The sequence below is a fragment of the Thunnus albacares genome, chromosome 13 (assembly GCF_914725855.1).
Source record: "Thunnus albacares chromosome 13, fThuAlb1.1, whole genome shotgun sequence".
NCBI classification, from domain to species: Eukaryota; Metazoa; Chordata; class Actinopteri; order Scombriformes; family Scombridae; genus Thunnus; species Thunnus albacares.
In genome coordinates, this window is record NC_058118.1 from 24,396,592 (window position 1) to 24,419,643 (window position 23,052).

The following is a 23,052-nucleotide window of genomic DNA, read 5'->3' on the forward strand; positions in this document are numbered from 1 at the left end:
GTTAGGGACGGTGGCCATTTCATCTGCAGAAATTGAATTGTAATTGCTCTATTAAAATTCTGTCATCGGAATACATCAAGCAGTATTTTATTGTAATTGCATTATAACCACAAAAAAGTGTGGCATAGCAGATTTTTAATTTACTGTGCTGTCTTTCCACTGGTTGCGAAATTACGAGTGACAGTCCAACTGTACGGACAGAGGGAGTCATCATCCTGAAGTGTAATGCAAAAGTGGATTAAAGGTATTACTTTTATGATTGCCTTGAACACGAGGTGAATATTTCATGTCACTCACTGCTCTAAAGATCTTCATTCTCATTTGCACTCTTTGCTTTCTTTTTAATAATCTTCTTTTTCGACTCGACTATTGTGAACTTTTTCAAACTTCATCAACGATTCCACACTCACAAGTTCATGTAAAAGATGATCTATCGCTGTGTTCACACCTGCAGTCGAAGCTAAACATGAATTTTATATCTGACTAACTTGTTCGTCAGATAGTTATGGTGACTTTAGAGCTACATGGATATATATGGGTTAAGGGTAAGGGTAGGGTTAGGGTGAGAGGTAGAAAATTATAAAGTTTATTTTTCGTGACTTCCAGTCAAGTTATCCTGCTCTTCAATTGAGAGATTCATTTATTTTCTCTGGTGGTAGAATTCTTAATAATGATGGGCCACCAGAAACAGAGAAAATTACAATTTGTGCTTCCTGCAAAATGACATGATGGGAGGGAATGACTGGCTGAGATGAGCTGAGCTGATCCGGGGAATTAATGTGATAAAACTGGTGCTTCTTCTAGAGAGTTATGTAATGTAAATGGATGCTGGGAAATAGGATGATGTGTGTGCTTATATTGAAAACAATTGGCCTTATTGCATAAACCTGAGATTGGCTGTAGTCTCACCAAATATTACCACAGCAGACTCCTGTCTAATTGCTTTGGGTAGAGTCGAGCACAGTTGTATCGGGTCTATGTGTCAATATGTCAATATGTCCAATACATGAGTGGATCCAAACATTTGGAAAGCAGACTGAGGCTTAATTTTTCAGTTGGTCTTGGTGAAGTGGTTTAGTTTAAATATAAATATATCAAAGCTTTTGTTGAATAACCAAACAGGTTATGTGAACACAACCAACTGAGATTTGTAGTACTGCTTGGATGTATTGATTGAAGGCAGCCATCATCCCTCCAAATATTCTACACAAATAACCCAACTTTATATTTAACACAGAGGCAGATTGTAGAAATCAGCCAAAATTGTTAAGCATGACCTGAACCTTATATCAGTATGAGTGTTGCATCAGAATAGGGAACATTTTTGACCACTCACAGTGTGATGTCTTTCTTATTTCGCATACAGCTCCAACTAAAAGTGCAGTTTAATAAAATTTCAAGCTAATTTGATAGCATAAAAGTACAAGAACTGAGGACTCTGAGTAATATTTATATATTTATATAATATTTTATACAAAGTGCTCAGTGGTCACACACAGACACACAGCTAGAGCAGCACACAAGCAGACATATGCAGGTGTGCTCTTGAAGGAAATACTTGAAAAATACTGTATGGTATCATCTGTAGAATAATTAAAGCAGTCGTAGCTCAACGAATGTAGATGTTTGTGCATAATCATAGACATGTATCTTAGGCGCACATTCACACTCATATGCACAAACACAACAACCACACAAATGCAGCAGTGTCCCTCCTGGCTGGATTATTGGCTGGCTTATAATGCAAGCCTCTGATTTATGGTGTAATCTAGTTCAGGGAGGGAGAGCTTCTCATACGAAGAGGCAGAAAGACCAGAACTGACCTTTGGTGTCCTGCTCAGCTTGTCAACAAACTCTCAGCACTACCAGGAAGAGGACAAGGCTGAATTAGAATGAACCAAGCAGGTGGATAACAAAATGTGGGCTGATTTAATTCACTACCTGGTAAGAATGAGGATGTGGTGGTGGCAGCGGTGTTGTGTTTTCTTTATCTAGAGGATGAGGCTAATTATCCTGCGTTAAGAGTGATTCAAATGGCTTTATCCCTTGAAAACAATGCATTTCAGGCAATCTGCTAATTCCATTATGAGACTACATAAAAGTTACAGTGAAGGCTGGAAACAAACTAGTTTGTTTGATGTGGGATCCAACCTGGTTTTAAGATGAAAGAGCTTTACAGCTGAACTGTACGGACGGGTTAAAAACTTGCTATCCTCAAAGACATTCATTTTTGCACTCTGTTGCACATATAAAAATGGTGACAGTAGTTGTGAGAAGAATTGAAAAGAGCTTGAAGGATAAGTGTAGACTCTGACAACTAAATGACCACAATCCTGGTAAATCCATGCATAAAGTGGCCGTGATTGTTGGGTTGTCCGTTTCAAAATATATCAGATGCAGAACCTCTTATTTGAAAGTGCTGTAGTTCTGTATTTGGGGCAGCCTTTTCAGATGTTATTCAAACATCCAACAAGCACTTAAAACGTACTGACCCCATAAGACTGTCAAAATTTTTTTAATATTAAATTAAAAGAATTAAAAAAATTAAATTAAAAGAATTAAAAAAAGAAAACTCTAATACCATCACGCAGGTCGGTTACATCACTATCTCAGTGTCTCTCCTCTGCTCCACTGTTACGTCCATCAGCAGGTCTCAATGAGGGGAGTCACATCCACCTGCTACATGACGCACATTTCCTTATTTGGACATCACTCCCAGAGTTGAGGATGTTCGTCAGAGATAAAGCTGAGCCACTGACATGTGTGAAGTGCTCTCAAGGGACTCTCCAGAACCTGTTGTTCCCATTCTCCTTTCCACAAAGTTCAGTTGTAAAAAATATGCAATAAATGAAAAGTGCAAAGCAATAATCGCCTATGATGTTATAGTTACATGTTACACGGTGTGCTGTCTCTGTGTTATGGGTGTATAAATACTCACAGGTCTATCTACATGGCAGTAATGTGCTAGGTTTTAGGTCAGTAGTCACCGCAGTCATCAATGATGTGGGAGACCCGGTGTGGGGACCTCCTTCATAAGCTTGTTTATTCATGAAAACTTATTGTAACACTTTAATTTTCTAAGATTAAAAGCAAAAAAAATGATTTTTAAGCCTCTTTCCACTTTTATTCAAATACAAATACAAATAATTTTGCTGCCTCAACAAATATAGATACAAATACAAACACCGGGCTCTCTGCACATCCGTACCCTCTCTAGAACTTGAATGTGCTCGGTATGTGCTCAACCTTATGACAGTCTACTGGTTACATACTGTTTCAAGTTAAGAATATACCCTGTCATGGATCTGTTGGGGACCACTAATTATCACATATCATGACAATTTGGCCAGTAGTTGTTGAGATATAGCAGTGTCTTGTTCTGAACTAAAGTGACGACAGGCAGATGGACTAAATGAACTCATTGAAACTCAGGGTGCTATTTAAAGTTTAATATCTATGTGAATCACTCTTAATAACATACTGTGGGTGGCAATGTCAAAGTCAGCTTTTCAGGACTTCAGAACTGCTTCTTAGATGGATATTAGATAGGACAGGGACTGGAAAACACTTTCAAGCAACAAAGTAAAAATAATTATTCAAAATGATAAGACACATTGGTGACAACAGTACAGTTTCTGCAGCTGTTGAGACTCAATAGAGTCATTATATAACTACTGGCTCTGATAATGGCGGTTTAATGGATATCGAGTTCAAGTATTCTTCCCAACTTAAAAAGATTTGTGTTTGTACACACTTTGTGTGCACACTGTCACACTGGAAAATCTGCAATTTATTGGACTGGAAAGTGTTTATGAATAATGCAACTGATTAATGTGTAAATGGTTGTTTTTCTGGAGATACTGTAAATAATGTTAAACTCAGACAGAGAGATTCAGTTGCTCTCACAGATGACAGTTTTCAGCCAATCATGAACCTGACCATTTCTGTCTGAGCCTGCATCTCCTCTCACAAATGCAACTGAGTGTTTCTCTGTTTTAACTTGAAACTTTCTCTCTCTGAGCTGGAATCTGAGCCTGTCCCTCCATCTTAACCTGAGTCTAAAGCTAGACTAGACAAACCACACATAAACACCAACTGGCACCAACTTTTTAGTCATACATATACCTTACGACTGAGTAATCACCAGACAACATACTGAACAACTGGACAGTAACGACTGGAGTTCTGGTGGTTGATGACCCCGCAAATCCGAGAACTACTGCACCATAACAAGTGTATCTGTATGAAAAGAAACATGGACAGCAATCTGCCTGTTTATACGGTTTATAAACAGTGCAATTTGCTCTGAAAAGGCGAAACAAAGGAAGAAAAAGAGCGCAGAGTTTGGGCGAGGCGTGCCTGGGTGAACTTTGTAAAATTATGCTAACTTCAGGTTCTGGTTGGCCGTGTAGCTCTTTGATTTGATGTTGTAGAGACATTCATTCTCTTTACAGCTCAATCAGTGTTTCCTCCATTCAGTTGTCCAGTGCTCTCTCGCACCACAAACCTTTTCGGTTGCTATTTTCCCCTTTTTTTTCAACATATTTACATATTGACGTCATCAGTCACTGATGTCAGTTGCAGATATCAAACATGTTTAAAAAAAAAAAAAAAAAAAAAAACCTTTATGAGAACAACTGGCAGCAACTGGATCTGAAAACTTCAAATCAGAATATTTACATGTCACGCACACAACATGATTTTATCTGCTAACTGTCAACACCGACACAGTATCGGCTCAGCAGTCGTGATGTGTGGCCCCCCATCTTAAGCCTCTCCCTCTGAGTCTGAAGCTAAACCAATCTGGATCTGACTGCCTGCACATTGCCTGTTTATTTGACCTCTGAAACTGCCTTTTACTCTACCAGGTATAGTTCTCTTTCCTGTTACCAATAACCTGAACAATAACCTCGGTTGACTGCGACGCTTTAAAATTCTGTGTTAGACTAAGATGATGTTTTGATAGACATGTCACCACCACATCACTGAACTTCTTTTTAATCTTCTCCTCCATGTTTTTGGACTATGTTTTTAAGATCAGACTAATATCTTACATCGGGGGGGGGGGCAGTGCCACCTGACTTATCCGTGATGATTAATGTCCTGTGAATGTGTTTATCCATTTACAATTTATTTGCATTTATCACCACAGGCGCTGGCATAGAATAAAATCACACACTCGCTCATTCATTAATCTAGTTTTTAAATCAAATATTTATTATTTGTAAATAACATCCCTACAAATTTGACAAATGCCATTTATTAAGGTTGTGTAAAACAGCTTCCCTGAAGGAAAATCTCAGACTCTTCCTCGTCAGAATGAGCTCCCTTTTGCTTTACACACAATGAAAAGAAAAAAATACATGTAACTAAACGCAGAGCTCCAAGCAGTAGCACATAAACGGCGACCTCTCTCCTGCGATCCCCATCATCGCCAAGTCCCATCCTCATCCACACGTTATACACATTCACTGTAGGACACATGGCAGCCTGATGGATGGGCCTGCTTCAAACGGAGCAATGAAACAATTATTCCTCCACTCCATCTCTGTCAGGACTCTGTTCAAAGAGTTCACTGTTCAAAAAGAAAAGGGCCCATAACTCAAACCAGTGATCATTTGAATAAAAGTTGTGTATGTGTGTGCCTTTCCATCTTTTGGGAGCGTTCAACTGTGCAAAAAAAAAAAAGGATAAAGGGGGCTATTTAGTTTAGAGAGCAGAGAAGTTCAGAGGCTATAAATAAACATCAAGGGAAGCAAGTCAATTCTGATGACACAAGTTTAGCAAAACCGAGTGACTACTGCAGTGTAGCCGAGCCTGTCACAGCTGATTGGTGAAGGGCCTTGCACATGTCTGATGTACCTGGATGTGTAACAATCAGCTTAGCGTTGCACGAGGATAGCGTCTCAGTGGTAGATTCATAGATTACATTACTTAAATTCACTTGTCACTTGCTTGGAAACTGTAAAAACGGACCCGAATTACCACAAAAATTTGGCATTGTTGGAATACTTACTGGCTGCCTCCTCTTTTTCTTGAGCTAGAGTGCTTTCTAGACATGCAGGAATCAGAAAATGTAAGATATCTCTCCATAAAGTTTTATGTTGTCTTTGGGTTAAGACAGAATGAGATGTCACTCTTGTTAAATGTAATGTAATGTAACCGGAGATGAGACTTATAATAAATAAATAAATATATAAAAATAATCAGCAAATATTTGAGTTCACAGCGTATTTCAGCCGAAACGATATAAGGGTATATCTCATTCAAAATGATGTCTCTCTGTTTGCACAGAGAACAGAAACTGAATCTTAATTCCTAATTTTTCTTTCTTTATGCAATAAAAAATAGATGAGACTTCTTAAAACAGATAGAGGTCGAATAAAAAGAAGGGTAAAGAACAAGAAGAGAAGAATCTGGAGGAGAATGTGACTTTACTTAAACCCAAGATGTGAACAATCAAAAGAAGTTGTGGTTTTATTAACTCAGGTGAAAAAAATGACTTCACTGAATCTGCTGAGGTCACTACTTTGGCAGAAACTGAGTTTATTGCCATTTTCTTTCATAGATGATTGTTCCAGAAAGCAGAGAGCAGCATTTTATTCAAACAATGTCACTGTGAGCTCATATACACTTCTGCTGCCCTGCATAATTAACTTGGAGGCGGTTGCCTGTTACCGTGCAAATGTTAATTATGAATTACTGTCAGGTATTTTGGTCAGCGCAGCATTGTTACTACAGAATTAATGAAGCTACTTAAAACCAAAGGTAATTAGTGAGTTGGAGGTAATGAAAGAGGGAGGCTGCATGAGAGAAAGAAATAAACAGAGCAACTCGGAGAGAAAGTTAGGAGTGGAGCCGAATCCGAATACTGTATTCAGCAAAGCACAAATAGTGTTTTTTCCCAAATATTTATTTCATACAAATATTTTAAAAATTATCTGTTTTTGGGAAGAAAAAATAAAACATGTCAAGTAGCTGGTTTTCCTCATGTGAGCACGGCGGGTAATCGCCAGAATAAAACGCTGGCAATGTACGTTTCTGCAAACCACAGATACGTTGAATCCGAACAATTTCAATGTTGATCACATTTGAAACTTTTTTGTCATTTAACGGTGCATTAAATGGCTGTTATTAGTTGAATAATCAAGTTTTACGGTGTGACAACGCTGTGGTTAAGGTCAGGTTAGGCTTAGGCACAAAAACCACTAGGTTAGTAGGAGTGTGCCCGAATACAAAAACGTTATTCGGCAAAGCACAAATAGTGTTTTTTTGTTTTTTTTTTTTTTTTTTTTACAAATATTTGTTTCATACAAATATTTAAAAATGATTTGTCTTCCGGAAGAAAAAAAAACCCCATGTCAAATACCAGCATGCAGGTCGGTCACATCGCTATCTCAGTCTCTCTCCTCTGCTCCGCTGTTACATCTATCAGCAGGTCTCAATGAGGGGAGTCACATCCACCTGCTACATGACGCGCATTTCCTTATTTGGACATCACTCCCAGAGTTGGGGGTGTTCGCCAGAGCTAAAGCTGAGCTACTGAAACACAAGAAGTGCTCCCGAGGGACTCTCCATAACCTGTTGTTCCCCTTCTCCTTTCTACAAAGTTAGGTTGTAAATAATATGCAATAAATGAAAAGTACAAATACTGAGCTCTCTGCACATCCCTAGTGTGTGCGCAGTTAGACTATGTGATGCATATATTCACAATGTTCACAGAGGCATTTATAAGTCTAGAGTTTATTGGTTTGAGTGTGGATTAAGAACTGAATGTTAGTTTTAAAATTATTTTCTTTAAAATGATATTTATGGGTATACCCATAAATATATATATATATATACATATATATATGTGTTTATTGCTTGGTTTATGAAAACCAAAAACCAATATTACATTTCAGTGTTTATAATTAGTAGTTTATTGAAGAACACTTATTATTACACTTTAATATCCCAAAATTAGAAGTGTAATAAAAACAAAAACATAAACAAGATCATTATGACTATTTCCACTTTTATTCAAACACAAGTACAAATGATTTTGCTGTCTTAACAAATACAGATACAAATACAAATACTGGGCTCTCTGCACATCCCTGGAGGAAGTGTGACCTTATTTCATGCCTGGACTGCAACAACAAAAAAGTGTTGTTGTTAACCCAAATTAGCAGTTAAAAGAGCCTTTTCAGTCTATTACAACTCGTTTGTGGCTGTTTGATTTGGACAGATGCATTTCATGCTGTGGATTATCTACAATTATAAGATGGTCTGGGTGAATATTAATTGGCTGGAGGGTGTGTATTATTTTCTAACAACCACACAGCTCTGAATTTGTGGTTTAATTACTTGTAAATTAAAACTATGATGGCTATAAGGCTTCAATCAATTGTTGTAATATTAAAGTAACATGTATTCCAAGTTTGACACACACATAATGCCAACACAAAGTCTACATTTCGAAAACATATTGCCTCAAATTCTAAATAAACAAAATTATATTTTGATCACAGTCAAGTGGTCGACGTAAAGCAGGATAATCTACTCCAAATTGAAAAGGATTATCCCAGATTTACAATAATGCACTCGTACCTTGGCTCTAATCGCTGGTATGAATTCACAAGGTGCACACAAATTTTCTGTGTGACCTGGGTAACCAGAGAAACGTGCTGAAGCAGTAAACAAGCCCCGTAAACTAATGAACAGCTTTGTTTTGTTTCATTAAGTTTTCATTCTCTAAAACAAAACAAACAAACAAACAAAAAAAGAATCAGATCTCTGAGGGCTTTTAATTGGTGACTACAATACAACCCAATAACCCACGTTGTTCTATACAAAGAGCAAATCTGTGTGCTCTAACTCTACACTCTGGTGTCACACGACCAAATGTTTACCAGATCACTCCATGTAATTTACAATGGCTGAAAAAACTCAGATGAAACTTTAATGATCCTCGGGGGAAATTAGATTTCTGTGGCAGCAAACAGAAGACACAAATCAAAGAAAGATAAAAATAGAAAAAGTGAGATGTAAACATTATTCAAACGTTTGCAGCAGACAATAATGAATATACTAAGTGGTAAGAATGGAAATATATAAACTTAAGTGTACGACAGTATACTTATAGTGATGATAGCACACTTATATACTGATTTGTGATATAAGTGCTATACACATTGATTTCCATAGTTTTTATATAAATATCATACAAAATCTATAAATAAAAATATAAGAATTTGAAACATTTTTTAAAAAATATTTTAAGTGTCATATTTAAATATATCCAGGGACAAAAGTCTTTCAGGAAGTGTTCAGATACAAAGATATCTATTATAGACAATTAAATAAGACACCAAAACTTATTTTAAATCATTTTTAATCATGCAACTTTGTTTCCTTCAAACATTAAGGTCTCAAAAATTATAAAAAAAACTCTGAAAAGCCACTGCCTTCACATAATAAACATCTTCATTTTGCTTTAAGCTACATTTTTTCACTCCGAAGGCCAATGTGACGTGTTTTCATCACAACAAACTTACTGATGTCATATTCATGTAACAACATGTCCTTCAAACTAAAGAACAAAATATAGTTTTTGCCGAGAGTTAGGCGAGAATGTTGTACCGCTCTTATGTCTGTCCATGAAGTATAAAACTTAACAAGCCAATTAATAGTTACAGCATGTAACTTGTTGAAAAACCACAATTTGTCATTTTTAAATTTCTGAGCTTAAGAGATGCTAGCAGGTGGATTTTTTTAAAGTTTGGACAGAGCCAGGCTAGATGTTGCACTGTGCACTCTTTTTTATTTGTTAATTAAGTGTTTTTTTTCCCTAAAAGGGGATGCAGTGATCCAATATGCAGTATCAGTATCAGTTCTTTTGTCAATGTCGTTATAAAACTGAAGCTATTAGTTTCTTTAATGTAGTCATGATGGGCTGCCAACTCAGTTTTTAATGTCACTGAAGTCCCTGGCTTCAAAAATAATTTATAAAATTTATAAAATATAACATGTAGTGACTGACAGAGATTATAACTATGATAAAAAGAAAACATTGGTATCAGATTGCTAGATAAAGGCAAAGTTGAGGTGTCGGAATCGATTCTGAGGAGAAAAAGTTGGATTGGTGCATCCCTAAAAAATGAATGAATGACATTTCTCATAAGTGTGAGTTAATATGTGATAAATATCCAAAATACAGAGTTAAAATTTTAACTCAATTAGAACTGAACTCTTAATAATGGCCTTCTATACTGCACTGACTCTTGGAGGACCTATTTGGGACAAAAAATGATGTATGGCCTTGATGTTTGATGTTTGTGAGAAATCAGAATTTTGTGTTGCAATGTGCTCGTTTGCTTTAACGGTTGCACTCAGGTAGGACAGATGACTGTAAATGCCAAGCCAAGATAATCAGCATAAATGTGATGAGACAAAGAATTACAGGACGAAGGGGTTGTTGAAACGAAACCCTCACTGCCTCACTGTAGGAAAATGCTGCGTGCTCATTTCTCAGCTATAATCCTGTTAGCAGCTGGAACCGACTTTCATTATAGGGACATTATCAGCCTCTCTAGACATACACCCAAAAATAAAAAATAATAAAATGTGCAGAAACAAGATTTCTAAGATTTCTATTCATCAGCCCACTAATGCACCCTCTCCACTTTAGCTTTGTCAGGTTTTGTGGAGGTGAACAGTAGACTGAAACAACATTTATTCTGTTTTACCTCTGTAAGCGAGTAAAGTTCAAGGTGCTTAAAGAAAGAAAAGACAAAAACTTGTTCTGTGCTGCAGTAGTGTCAGTGAAAGCAACGTTTTTAACTCATGTTTGTCTGAAATGTGGCTCTTTCTTCTCCAAGTTTTATCTGTTTTGTAACATGAGCGTTAGCTCTGAGTGCCCTTTTACCACAAACAAAACACACCGATTACACCCTCAAATCAACCATAAAGTGTGTCCATCGGGCCTCCACACATCTCCAAACTCTTCTTTCCTCTAATTGAAGCTTTTGGATGAATTGCACATTATGTTTTATTGCTCATGCTGTGGAAGATGAAAAACAGCTGAACAGCACGCACACGAGAGAGAACGATTTGTCTTTCATTCCATGAACCGTAATCGGTGGACAAAGTTAACTTAATGTTCTACTGAGCAGAAAATATCCACTTGACTTTGACGTAGACATAGATCTAGTCACATTCCAGATGCAGTCAGAAAGACTGTGGACAGTTTTTCATTATTGTGACTCTGTACTCCAACATACTGGATTTGAAATGAAACAATGACTATCAGCTTTAAATTTCTTACATCCATATTCAGTAAACAGTATAGGATTTGTAGCTCTTTGTATACATAGCAGCACAAACAAAGCAACTGCTGAGTTTTTAAGGGCCTAACAAAGGAATCCAACTGATCATGTGTTTCACTGATGAAGACCACACCGAAAGCAAAAAGATCCTGAAACATTTAGGAAGTGAAGATAGCTACAGCTTGGTAATGCCATAGTAATTACAGGGATAACAGTTTTGTAATATCTTGATGGTAACAGTTACAGTATACCAGCGGTAGTATTTAGTCGACAAGAAGGACGGCATCAAACCACACAAAACCACAACAAAATCAAGTATTACGCAATAAAGTCCAAGACCTTCTATTGTGGTCCTTGATGTAAAGAGAACAAAGATGCAGGTGTCCGCATAACCAGGTGACATTATACTACCAATAAAACCAAAACAATTCATATCTTCATCATCAGCATCAATAAAATGGATAAAACCACTCCAATCCAAACACATAACAAAAGTAAATAGATAACGAAACATTACATACAAGTTTGATTGAGGATCGTACGCTCATGATACCAAGTTTCCCACAGGCCTTTATTTTAAATTCTGGTGTTTACTTAACAACATTTGGGTTTAATGTCATTAATGAGGTAATACTGGAGTGGAAACAGAGGGTTAAAATGGGTAAAACACTAGGAAACACTAGGATATTAATCAGTAATAACCAGGTAATCAAATAACTATCCCATAGAATATTTTACACTTTCAAGATTGCACGTAAAAATGTCAATAGGACTTCCTTAACTAAATTAAGGATATGTGATGTCTGTGTTTCTGTTGCCAGAACATGGGGGATACATGTCAAAGGATAATAAACAGCTGAAAGTGTCACATCAACAACTGCCAGTATATCTATAACCTCTCAGCAGCTTCAGAATGATGTATTATACAGTATTAAAAACCACATGTTCAAACTGGCAAATAGGATCTGAAATCTGTCACAAAAATGGGGAAACAAATGTGTCCAAATGAAGCCATGTGATGTCAATTAACCCTGAATGGAGGGCAGAGCTGAAATGATTAAGTAGCAGCACTTCACCTTGGAAAGAAACCTCAGTTCACCCTTTAATTATAAAAGAAATACTTTCAGTCTGCCGTCTGCTCTATGACAGAAATGAACACACTGTTTCATCCAACCAGCCACTACTGCTGAAAACTCTTCACCTCTCTGTCCAAATGTTGTATAAAGTCGCTGGAATGGAAGATGGGAATGCAAAATGGGATGACAAACTTGGACATAATAGCTTGGCTGCTGTAATATATTGCAGAGCCATCTAATCATCAGTAACTCACGTACATCCGAAAGTAAAAATGGCTGCTAAGTGGCGCAATTTATTCAGTCTTGTCACATTCAATTCATGGATTTTCACATTTTGCTGTTCTTGTCATACTCCTAGTGTTGGTAATTGCCTCTTAAATGACAGTGCCAAATTTGTAAGAGACACTTGGCTCCTCAGCTCACATTCTCAAAGAAGAAATCTTTCAGACGAAGATATTATACCTCAATCAATGTACATACAGAATTTCAAAGTTAATGTCTGTTCACTCTGAAATTGAACATTACTTGGCCTTGTGCTTTTCTAAAAAAGGGTGGATATTCAGACCATCATCATCCTCCTACATCTTGTGAGAAACACTTATAGCAAAGAGTTTCATCAGAGCACAAGACAAAATAAAGCTACAGGCTGACTTTGAGGGACATCAAAAACTCCGAGTACCAGGATTGAATCGAACCACTGAGGTTGTATGAGATGGAAGATGCAGACACACAAAACAAAATGCCAACTCTTTGTTCATGAGAAAACAAAAAGTGTATATAAAGGTATGCAAGTTATGAGGAAGACGTTTTCGCCCACTGTAGGTTTATTGATCCTTTACATTCCAAACAATTGATGAAAATTTGCTCTTTGATGAAATATCTGATATGTCAGAAAACAAACTTCACCGAAGGACAGCTTTGTATGTTATACATTCAAAATGCATGAAGTATACAAGTGAAGACAGTAAAGGAAAAAAAAGTAAAGTAGTTGTAAGACAAGTAAACCTTGTTTTGTACAAACAATGAGAACACACTTCTTCCCAGTGATATCTAGTCATGCAGATAGTCCAATCAGATAGTCTTATCCAAAGTAACCAGCACACCATATAACCAAATACATGTTGCTGCTGATTTTTTTAAAAATGTAATCTTTAATCACCTCCATTGTATTGGCGGTGGAGGAACAACTTTCAGACTTGGATATCAGAACTTAAGCACCAAAATGAGAGTTGAAAAATGAACCTGCAAGCTCTGGTCAGATGTTATTTATTTAGTGTGTATGAACAGCTATTAACAATTAATGTGTATAAACAAAATATGCTGAGCTGAATAATGATTTGATTTTTAGAGGTAAAGTGTCTCCATTTATTGTCATCACGTTGGAAATATAACAGGTACGACGGCAGGACAATAACATGATAGAAAAGCACCCATTTATTTTTATTTTTTAATAATTTAACAATCTGGGTTTAATAAAAAAAATAAAGTGGACTGCTTACAAAAGCATTACAGTTACTCTGACACTATATTGTTCTTTTTAATTAACCTTATTAAAAGCAATTTTTATTTAAGTACCGAAAAATACAATATAGCATGCCTGATATATTACATCTGCAGTAGCCACACAACGTGGCTGCAAGAGTGAAGAACATTCACGACTGGTACAAAGCTCTTAAAAGCTCTTAAAAGCTCTTAACAGCACTTTCACAAGTACTGTTAATGGACGAATATCATCCAAATAATGGAAAGTGAGCTAATAAGGTTATGAATCACTGATGAGTAAAATCACATTTTTGATGCAGCCCTGTTATATAATTGAACACAAATCCTGCCACCTTTATATCACAACAGACTTAATTATTGTTTTTTCATGTATGGACTTTGGCGAAGAGCATGCAAGCGACTGTAAAAACAAGATACAGTGAGTGAGCTGATTTGAAGGTGTAGGTATGTTTCTTTCCTCATTTTAAGGATGATATTGGACCCAGTGTTTCCCTACAGTTTACTGTCCAGTATCTGTATGTTCAGGTAAATATCTAGAGGCTAATAGATCACAACACTGGCCTGAAACTGTACTGATAATAACATTATGTTTAACTTCAATCAGTTATTACTTTATTTGTCCCCGAAGGGCAATCGGTTTTGCAGCAGAGTAACACAAGATAAAAACACAAAGCACATGAACACACCGTATAAATAAAAATACCACAATCATTTACAGTACAAGTATATAAATAGTGAGTGGCTTCATGTGCTAAAAGTCACCTTTTTGTCACAGGTAGTATCTTATATGGCTGCATGCAAAGTCAATTTTTCACCCCTAATAAATATCACAATAGACATAATATACAGCATCCAGTATTAATGCTAATGTAACGTAATAAAGTAAGTTTATTTTTGTTTTGATTTATTTTTCTACTATTCTTGTTGGTGCATTGCTGTATTTCTCCAGTCTGCAAATAATTAATCAAGCTGAATTGTAAAACCTGTACCTTCGATCCACTTTTATCTATAGTGCACACACTTCTCCTTTAAAAAAGTTCCTGCCTTGCTAAAAGGGTTAAGCTGGCCATAAATCAAGGTTAGATATTTAATATATACTGAGATGTACTCCATGTTCTTGTGAAATGCATCAAAGAAAAGCATTCATCCAGTGATATATTTTTACTTCATGTTTCCCTGAACATGTAATTTCCAAGAGGATCCTCCATTTCAACCGAGTGACTCGTGAATGAGTTTATTCTAAAAGTATATATCTACCATATATATATATATATATATATGTATGTGTGTGAATGTAGAGGGAGAGATAGAGAGAGAGATTAGACATGTTCAAAAACTTCAGGTAATGAACCTTCTCAAGGATCTGAGCAACACAAGGTTTCATTTTGCTGTCAAAGCCGGTCTCAAGGTTACCTAAATGTTAAGATATGGAAATGACATTAAGAGACAAGAACTTGTAACAAAAGCCTTGATAAATAATCTTTGCCTAAAATGCTAATTCCTCCCCTCTGGAAAAAGACCAACTGCTCTGCATCGGCCACTCCCCCCGCTGCACTGCAAACAGGCCAAGGTCAGCAAAACAGTCGAAAACTCTGCATAACTCATCCTCAACATATGGTGTGCTCAGGATGAGGTTACATTCACACTAAAGCATAATGCAGAAAACCACTTGTATGTTTAACACAGTAAATGAGCAAAGTAGGATCTTTCAACTTGTGAATTCGTGTTTGTATTTACTTTTGGAAAAAATTTGACTCCTAAATTGCTGAAAAGGCTAAAACACTCTTTCACTACAACATGGCAGAACATCTAGAGTCGTGTTTGTGATGCTGTCTTGATGGCCACAGTTTAGCAAACTCACAGTAATGACGTAGCCACGTGGCTAACACAACTTAGCGTACCCTTCACACATTATATGACATGAATTTACTGGTTTAAGCTTCACTAATCAATATTTTTTATATTAACACAGGGTTAAATAATTGTGTGTAATGTGGAAGAGAGAATTATCACCCACACTTTAGCCTCTTTCAGCTTGTTGTTTTGGTTTTATGGCCCGCATCTACTGTTTTGTTCAGTTTCACAACTCAACCTTTTTCCAACAGGCAACTGCTGTCAGTGAAAAAGCTCTAAGAAACCCAAAAATCCCAGCACACACTACCTGTCCAGCAGCAAATGGCAAACAGACAAAACTGCCATAGCTAGGGAAGGAAGTGAAGCATAACAGCTAAAAAGCAGGATATTTGGCTCAGCGGTTGGTGGAAACCAAAACAGAGTTAAAAACAGAAGGAACATTGGACTGAAGTGTGTCATGTGGCCAGAAACATGCTTCAGAAAACAGTTGGCTAACATGTTTGCTATAACAGCTTTCTAAAGGTGATAATACCATACTGACCAAAGACAATAGCTACTGGATAAAGTTAATTAATCTGAACGTGGCAGACTCTAATTACTTACGGTAACCATACAACTTGAGTTGTCTGACAACATGGGAATATTTTTCCATTTCTACCATCCATCCCATGAATGTCTTGGGAGAAAATGTTTGTTAAAGGCCACTAAAAACTAAAAACATTAAATAAATGACATAAGATCATTTTAAAAATATGCCATCCCTGTCTAGACAAACCATACAACATAGGCTTCTGTTAAGCAAAGTACGCTGTAGGGATAGATTTTTAATAACTTGCATTAATACATGAAGTTTTCTTACTTCTGTAATAGAATCAACGACCAGGAGGATCGGCTGTGAAGCTATTTGGCATAGTGACCAAACCGGGTAATAACAACTTCCATGTCCATCATGTCATTCACACTGGCCCAAAAAATGGTGAATACATTGTTTTAAGCATCACAAACCCTGCAAAATTACTGTTTTTATGATCAGAATGTGATCCATTCGGACCAATAACATTGGGAAAGTCTAAAAGAGCCGTATGGCAAAATCATTTTATCTCATTTATATAAGCGGGGAGCCAACTGGAGGTCAGCCGTCTCAGAAGTGCATGCTCTGTACCAGCTTGCATTCAGGCAGACAACATAACATTAAGCAAAAGGTTCATGCCACCTTTTAGCTTTACTGCTGATGAAATAGGATGCTACTGTTGTTGGGAAAACACTCCTATTTTGCAGTTCACTGCTTCCTCCATTGGCATTGAATGTTGCCATTGATCATCAATTAGTAATGCAGTATGACTGCATGTAAGGAAATTCAAGTGTTGCTATTTAGCTGGTTACATCAAAGTTTGCCACCCTCTAGCTGAGAAACATGTTATGTGTTTCACGGTAGATTCAATATGTTTTATTATGTGACAAAGACAACAAAGCACTGTCTGTCTGTGAAGTATTTCTAAAATGGCAGAAAAATACCTGCTGCGCCTGAATGCTATATGGGCTCGGTAGGGAGTTGTAAGCCTGGAATTAGGGACTGCATGTTTTTGTGTGTGTATGTTGAGGACGTGGGGTAGTGGTCCGACGCCACAAGCAGCATTCAAAACATCTGTCAAAGGATAAACCTCTGTCACTGCCTGCTGTGCAGTTAATAAAGTCAAACTGTGACTAAATGAGATTTACCTTCCTTTTCTTCCCCACAACAACCTGCCATGAAACTGCATTTCAGTGCTCCAAAGTCAGATGAAAATGTTTCACATAATAACTGAGAAAGAGATGTAGAAGAGAGTAAAGAAGAAGGGCAAAAAGAAAGAAGAGGACACGATCTAACAAATACACAGAAAAATGATACTTTATTTACTGTGCCAGTGTTTTTACATAAAATCTCAATTGACTCTGGTGGATTCGCAGCTTTTAAAGAGATCACACACTGAAGGTCATAGATCAGCCACCTTTTTTGTTTACCGCTACATCATTCCAGAAAAAACCCGAAAGAGATAGTGAGGAGTAAACACAAGGAAGAAAAATGAGAGGGAAGGAGAGTGAAAATGGAAAGAGACAGGACAAACGTTTACAAAAAAAAAATAAGGACACAGAAGGAGTGAGACGTGGTGGAGCGAGGCGGGTCTTTATTTACACTGTAGGATTTATGGCGTCCTGCGTATGCTGTGTGGCATGGGAGCCATCGCCTCCTGGCCGGAGGAAGCAACATCATTTCAAGCTCGAGTGCCCGCTGCGCCGTCAAGTGTCCTGCCAAAAAGCACACGGCTGCAGAATACCAACAAAATCCCCTGACCTTTTCCCCAACAACTGCTGTGTTCATCTGAGTCACAGCACAGAAAGGCTTCTCTCTCGTTACACTGGAGCCTCTGTCTCCCCGCTGATTCTAAACGCTCACAGCCAACATGACTCTCCCATCACACTTGAGCATGTTACCGTTGAAAAGAGGTTTTTTTTTTCATGATATACCACAAAAAAAATACTCACATGATGTGGATTCAAATAGAATGATCAGGAGCTATAGTACTTTAGTTGTGCTTTCTGTCCATAAATGTTAAATCATTGTGACACTTTAACTGTATTCAGCTGCAGCATTTGACCAGATTTCAGTAGAGAAACCAGTCATTAAGTGCTTGATGTACATTTTGCAACCAAATCAAACAATGAGGTTCAGGCAAACACTGTTACTTTCAATATTAGGACACTTCAATGTATATTATGGCTATTATACATGTTATTTTACCACAGATACTGTGCTGTTGGTACGACATTACTAGTCATTTGGAGTGTTGTTTTTGGCCCAATTTTTATCTCCGCCAACTCCTGTAAAAATATCTTCCTCTTCAGCTGCTAGATGTTCCACTTTCTTCACCAGCTAGTTGCTAACTTTGTCTTTCTGCTTCCTGGTGCGGGGCAGATCGTGTACAGAGGGTAAATCAAAACCTTTCTCTGAAAACAGTTGCCCGCTGCTACTGGAAACAGAGTTAATGAGATCTGTAAGAGACTGAATCAGAACAGTAAAGTAATCCAAAACAATGAACTGAAAGCTGCTTGCAGAGCTGAGGGAAATTACACAGTGGGGTGATGATTCTCTGTGGGTTCATCACTACAAATAGTAACACTTTCCCATTATACATAGTCATTTCACCCATTGTTAACATAAAAAATTAATTAGTGCATTATCAGTTTAGTATACTTTCTACCTTGCTTTTAAATGATAGCACTTCAAAATTGCTTTCCAAACAAAATTGTCGTAATGTTGTAATGTTATCACTATTTCTACCACCTCTACTATAATTTCTGCTAAAATACATCACAGAAATCCAATATCGACTGTCTCATCAAGGATTGATGCCAGGTGATTGATGAGCTTAGAAACTCTGAGGCAACACAGTGTGACTATGCAAAAAGCAATATTATCAGCAGAGCAGCTCTCACTGGACACAAAAGGAACATTTTCTCAATAGACTATAACCATTATACAAGTGGAGCAGGTTTGTTCCAGACAAGTGACAAATAAAAGTAAAAAACAAGCACAGAGTTTCTCAGTGAGGTATTGTCCACTGCAAACCTTGAGTAAAGCTTCAGTTCTCCTTGCCATAGATTCTCCAAGTCTCTGGAACGCTAATGGAGGGATGAACACAATTCTTTCCAAAGATATTCATTCATTTGTGTGTTCTTATGGTTGTGGAGAGCGCAATCTAACACGTCATTCCAAAAATCTCCAATGTATAGGTGTTCAACTAGGTTGAGATCTGGGGCAGTCTGAGAATACTCTCACAGAGCTCCTAACTTAGACTACAAATTTCTAACAAGGAGTCCAGGCTTAGGAGTGATTTAGGAAAATTCTCAGAGAAACTCTGAGCAGGGAAGGGACAATAACTTTTATCTTAATGAGGAGGTTGACCCCATTGCTGATTGGTTGATTGAAAAAAGAGATAGAATTTAGTCTCTATTAAGACATGGTGAAATTATAAATACTCTTTTATGTAATGAAGAAATTGTGAGACATACTTTAAAAGTAGCCACAGGCCTACTTGTGCAGTAGCCTATTCACATGCTGATAGTTGTTGTATTTATGTGCTTATGTTTATTTACCATGCTGCTCATTTTAGTACTTAATCTATTTGATATTAACAAGGGAAATATGGTGCAGTTTTTTTTTTAAATCAATTTCTGTGATTGCTGGCTAGTCTATACAAGCAGCAGCGTTGGTTTGCATGTAAATCTTTTTTTTTTTTTTTCCAGCTGCCAACAAATTCTAAACTTTTCCAGCGTTGTGATCACTTTCATTTCTGGCGTTATAGCGTTATGGCGTTATTGCATTGGGTGGGAGTTGTGATTTCTCTGACTTCTTTGTCTTTCCGCCATTTTCTCCTCTGCTTAAGAAACTCTTGAGCCTCTTAAAAGTCCTCCTCCCCTACTCCTTACAGTGTTTCACCTTAGGAGCTCTCCTAAGGGCTGAGATGCTTTGTGAATAGCTTTTATCTTTACCAGGGTCTAGTCTTACCTGTAACTCTTGGAAAATGTCACAGTTCTAAGAATTTTCTTGTAATTTCATCACTAGGAGCAGCTCTTTGTACCTGGAAGCTTTATGAATACGACCCCTGATGTTTTATATGATTTTTGCAATTGTTTTTATTAATCAATCCCAGTTTTATTTATGTTGTTTTTGTATGCTGGTTGTGTGGTTGTTGTCAGGTATTGAAAAAGAGATCTCGATCACTATGAGACTACCTGCTTACATTATGTTTAAGTAGTGGTGAAATATGTCTTGTCACATGAAAAGATAACACCAATGAAACAGCATATGTAATCCTGAGGCACGGGAACTTGAATAACTAAATGGAGTGCAGCCATCATTAATGTTATTAGTTATACCTGTCTTTGACAAGTCAAAATCTCCGCCGTTAGAGAGGTCTATTAACATGATTAGGGTGAGCTCGGGCTTGATGGATGCACAGATTTGTGTGATAATGAGGCCGACAGTGGCCCCGTAATTGTTCCAACATAGTCAATAACATCACATCTGACATGTTTCTCCGCTTCCCTCTTTTTATCTTCCTGCCTCATCTTCTCACTCCTCTATCAAAACAACAAGTTAAGCAGCAACAGTAATCCTTCAAAAGGACAAAACTAATGTGGTTACATACAACATGGCTGCTTTTAAATTGTCATTATTTCCCTGACAACTGCTTTCAAAGCATCCCATTAAGATGCAAAACCATTTTTTTTTAATCTGCTTGATCTGCTCCTTCTATCATGGCTTTAGCTCAAAAATAGTAATTTGTCTATTCACTTTGGAACAAATTTAGCTGTAAGATTGAAGTCTGTTTAGGTGCTCTAAACCCAAGACAAGGTTTTGTTCATGACTTGATGAGCTCTTCAGGAAACCTGAGGTCTAAGTCAAAAATGAAGCTAGCAGCCTGTGTTTTTCAGTAGAAGACTGTTGAGACCGTGAAACTTTCAGTCCTGCATGTTGGCATTTTACATCAGCTGCAACATGTATAAAAAAAAGAAAAGTTTTCACCATCGAGCTGGCCGAGCTGAGCCGTTTCTGCTGTAAAATCAAGTTCTCTCAATGCTACCAACACAGCAGACTATCACCTGACATTGAGTGATGTCAGTACACTGCCGGCTAGCAGCTCTCAATACTGGGTGCAGGGTGTTCCTGTAATTCTGTCCGCCCAAGCAGTACAGTACATCTTGGAGCACAATAACAGGAAACACTTTCAATGTAGTGCAATCCAACAAAGATGGCAGGCTCAAAAATGAACACTGATATGAATCAACTCTTCTCTGACTCAGTCACAACAAAAAGTAAGCATTAGCTTCTCAAAAGCCATATTTATTGGATTATCCATTGCATTATCAATGTCCACTAATGCGATCAATCCTACTTACTAATAGGAAAATATCCTCTCAGTTTATTTATATTTGTTTTATGCTGCTTTCTCTTTCTAGTTTATACACAGTTACAAATCACCTGGGTCACTCTGCACATGCTCAATTTAGTACTTGTTCCAAATGTGAGGAAGTAGCACCCTGTGGCAGACACAGCCCACTTTAGAAAGAAAAAACTAATTTTGAGGTAAGAAAGTAATTTTTTTTTTACTTCATTTATTTTTGTGATAGCATTGCCTGCTTTGTAGATAAACTTATCAAACTTAAATCATGTTAATTATGTGTCTGTGTAGATATCTTTCATGCAAGTTGTTAGTGCTAATGTTTTAGTTGTTAGCTGTAAGGTAAGCTAGTTCATGGCTACAAGAGTCTGGGCTAGTAGTAACAACATGTTAAAAAATGTTGCAACCTACCCCAAGCGAAACATTTAATTACATTTATGTTTACCTTGAATTGCCTAGGTCCTGAAAGAGAAAGACTAACAGGGGGGGTGCCTCTCAACATTTAGAAGAGAGCATCAAATGATGTAAAAGAGCGGGGAAAGCTAAGATTGGGTTTGGTGTATGACGTGTAGTCTGTGGCCCCATGAAGCCTTCACTCCAGGAGTGCCGTGCATTTGTCACCACTGTGACTCTGACGGTGAATAACATACTTGACACACACAGACACACTTACACAGAAACACACTAATGTTCAATTGATAAAGCTGGTGCACATTTGCACATTTGTTTTCAGTTTTATTATTATGTTCAAATGGTAGTCATTAACACACACACACACACACACACACACGCAAACACATCCCAATTATGTTAAAAAGTCATTCAAGTGTTGAATAAAAAGTTTTCAATATCTTAAGTTTTTGTCCTAATCCTTATTTCATAATGTTACATTTCACCCCGGGGTATGTTACAACTAACCCAGACTATGGGGTAGTTGTAACATTTCACTCCTTGTGTTTGAGACTAAACCGTGCATTTTCTGTTTGTGTTGCAGAGATAAAAGCTACATCCTTTAATAGCAGACACATGTCACTAGTTTGCATCACATTTTGAATGCAGTGGTTTAAAAGAGCTCCATGCTACAGACAGAAATATCAAAAATGTTACAACCATCCCCGGTCTCCCCTATATTTTTTCTCTTTATGTTCAAAGAACACTGTTTGCATTTTAAGAAAGCAGTTGTTAAGTGTCATGACAGCCTCTTGTCCTTCACCACTCCAACTTCGACCCCTACAAACACACACTGAGACACACACACTCCTCCGCCACCCTGTGCAGCTAGCGAGCTGTTTACTTTGAATTCTGAGTGGACATCAAGCCAAGTGATTGGCTAAGTGGTCCCTGGCTACCACACCTGGACCAGCTCCC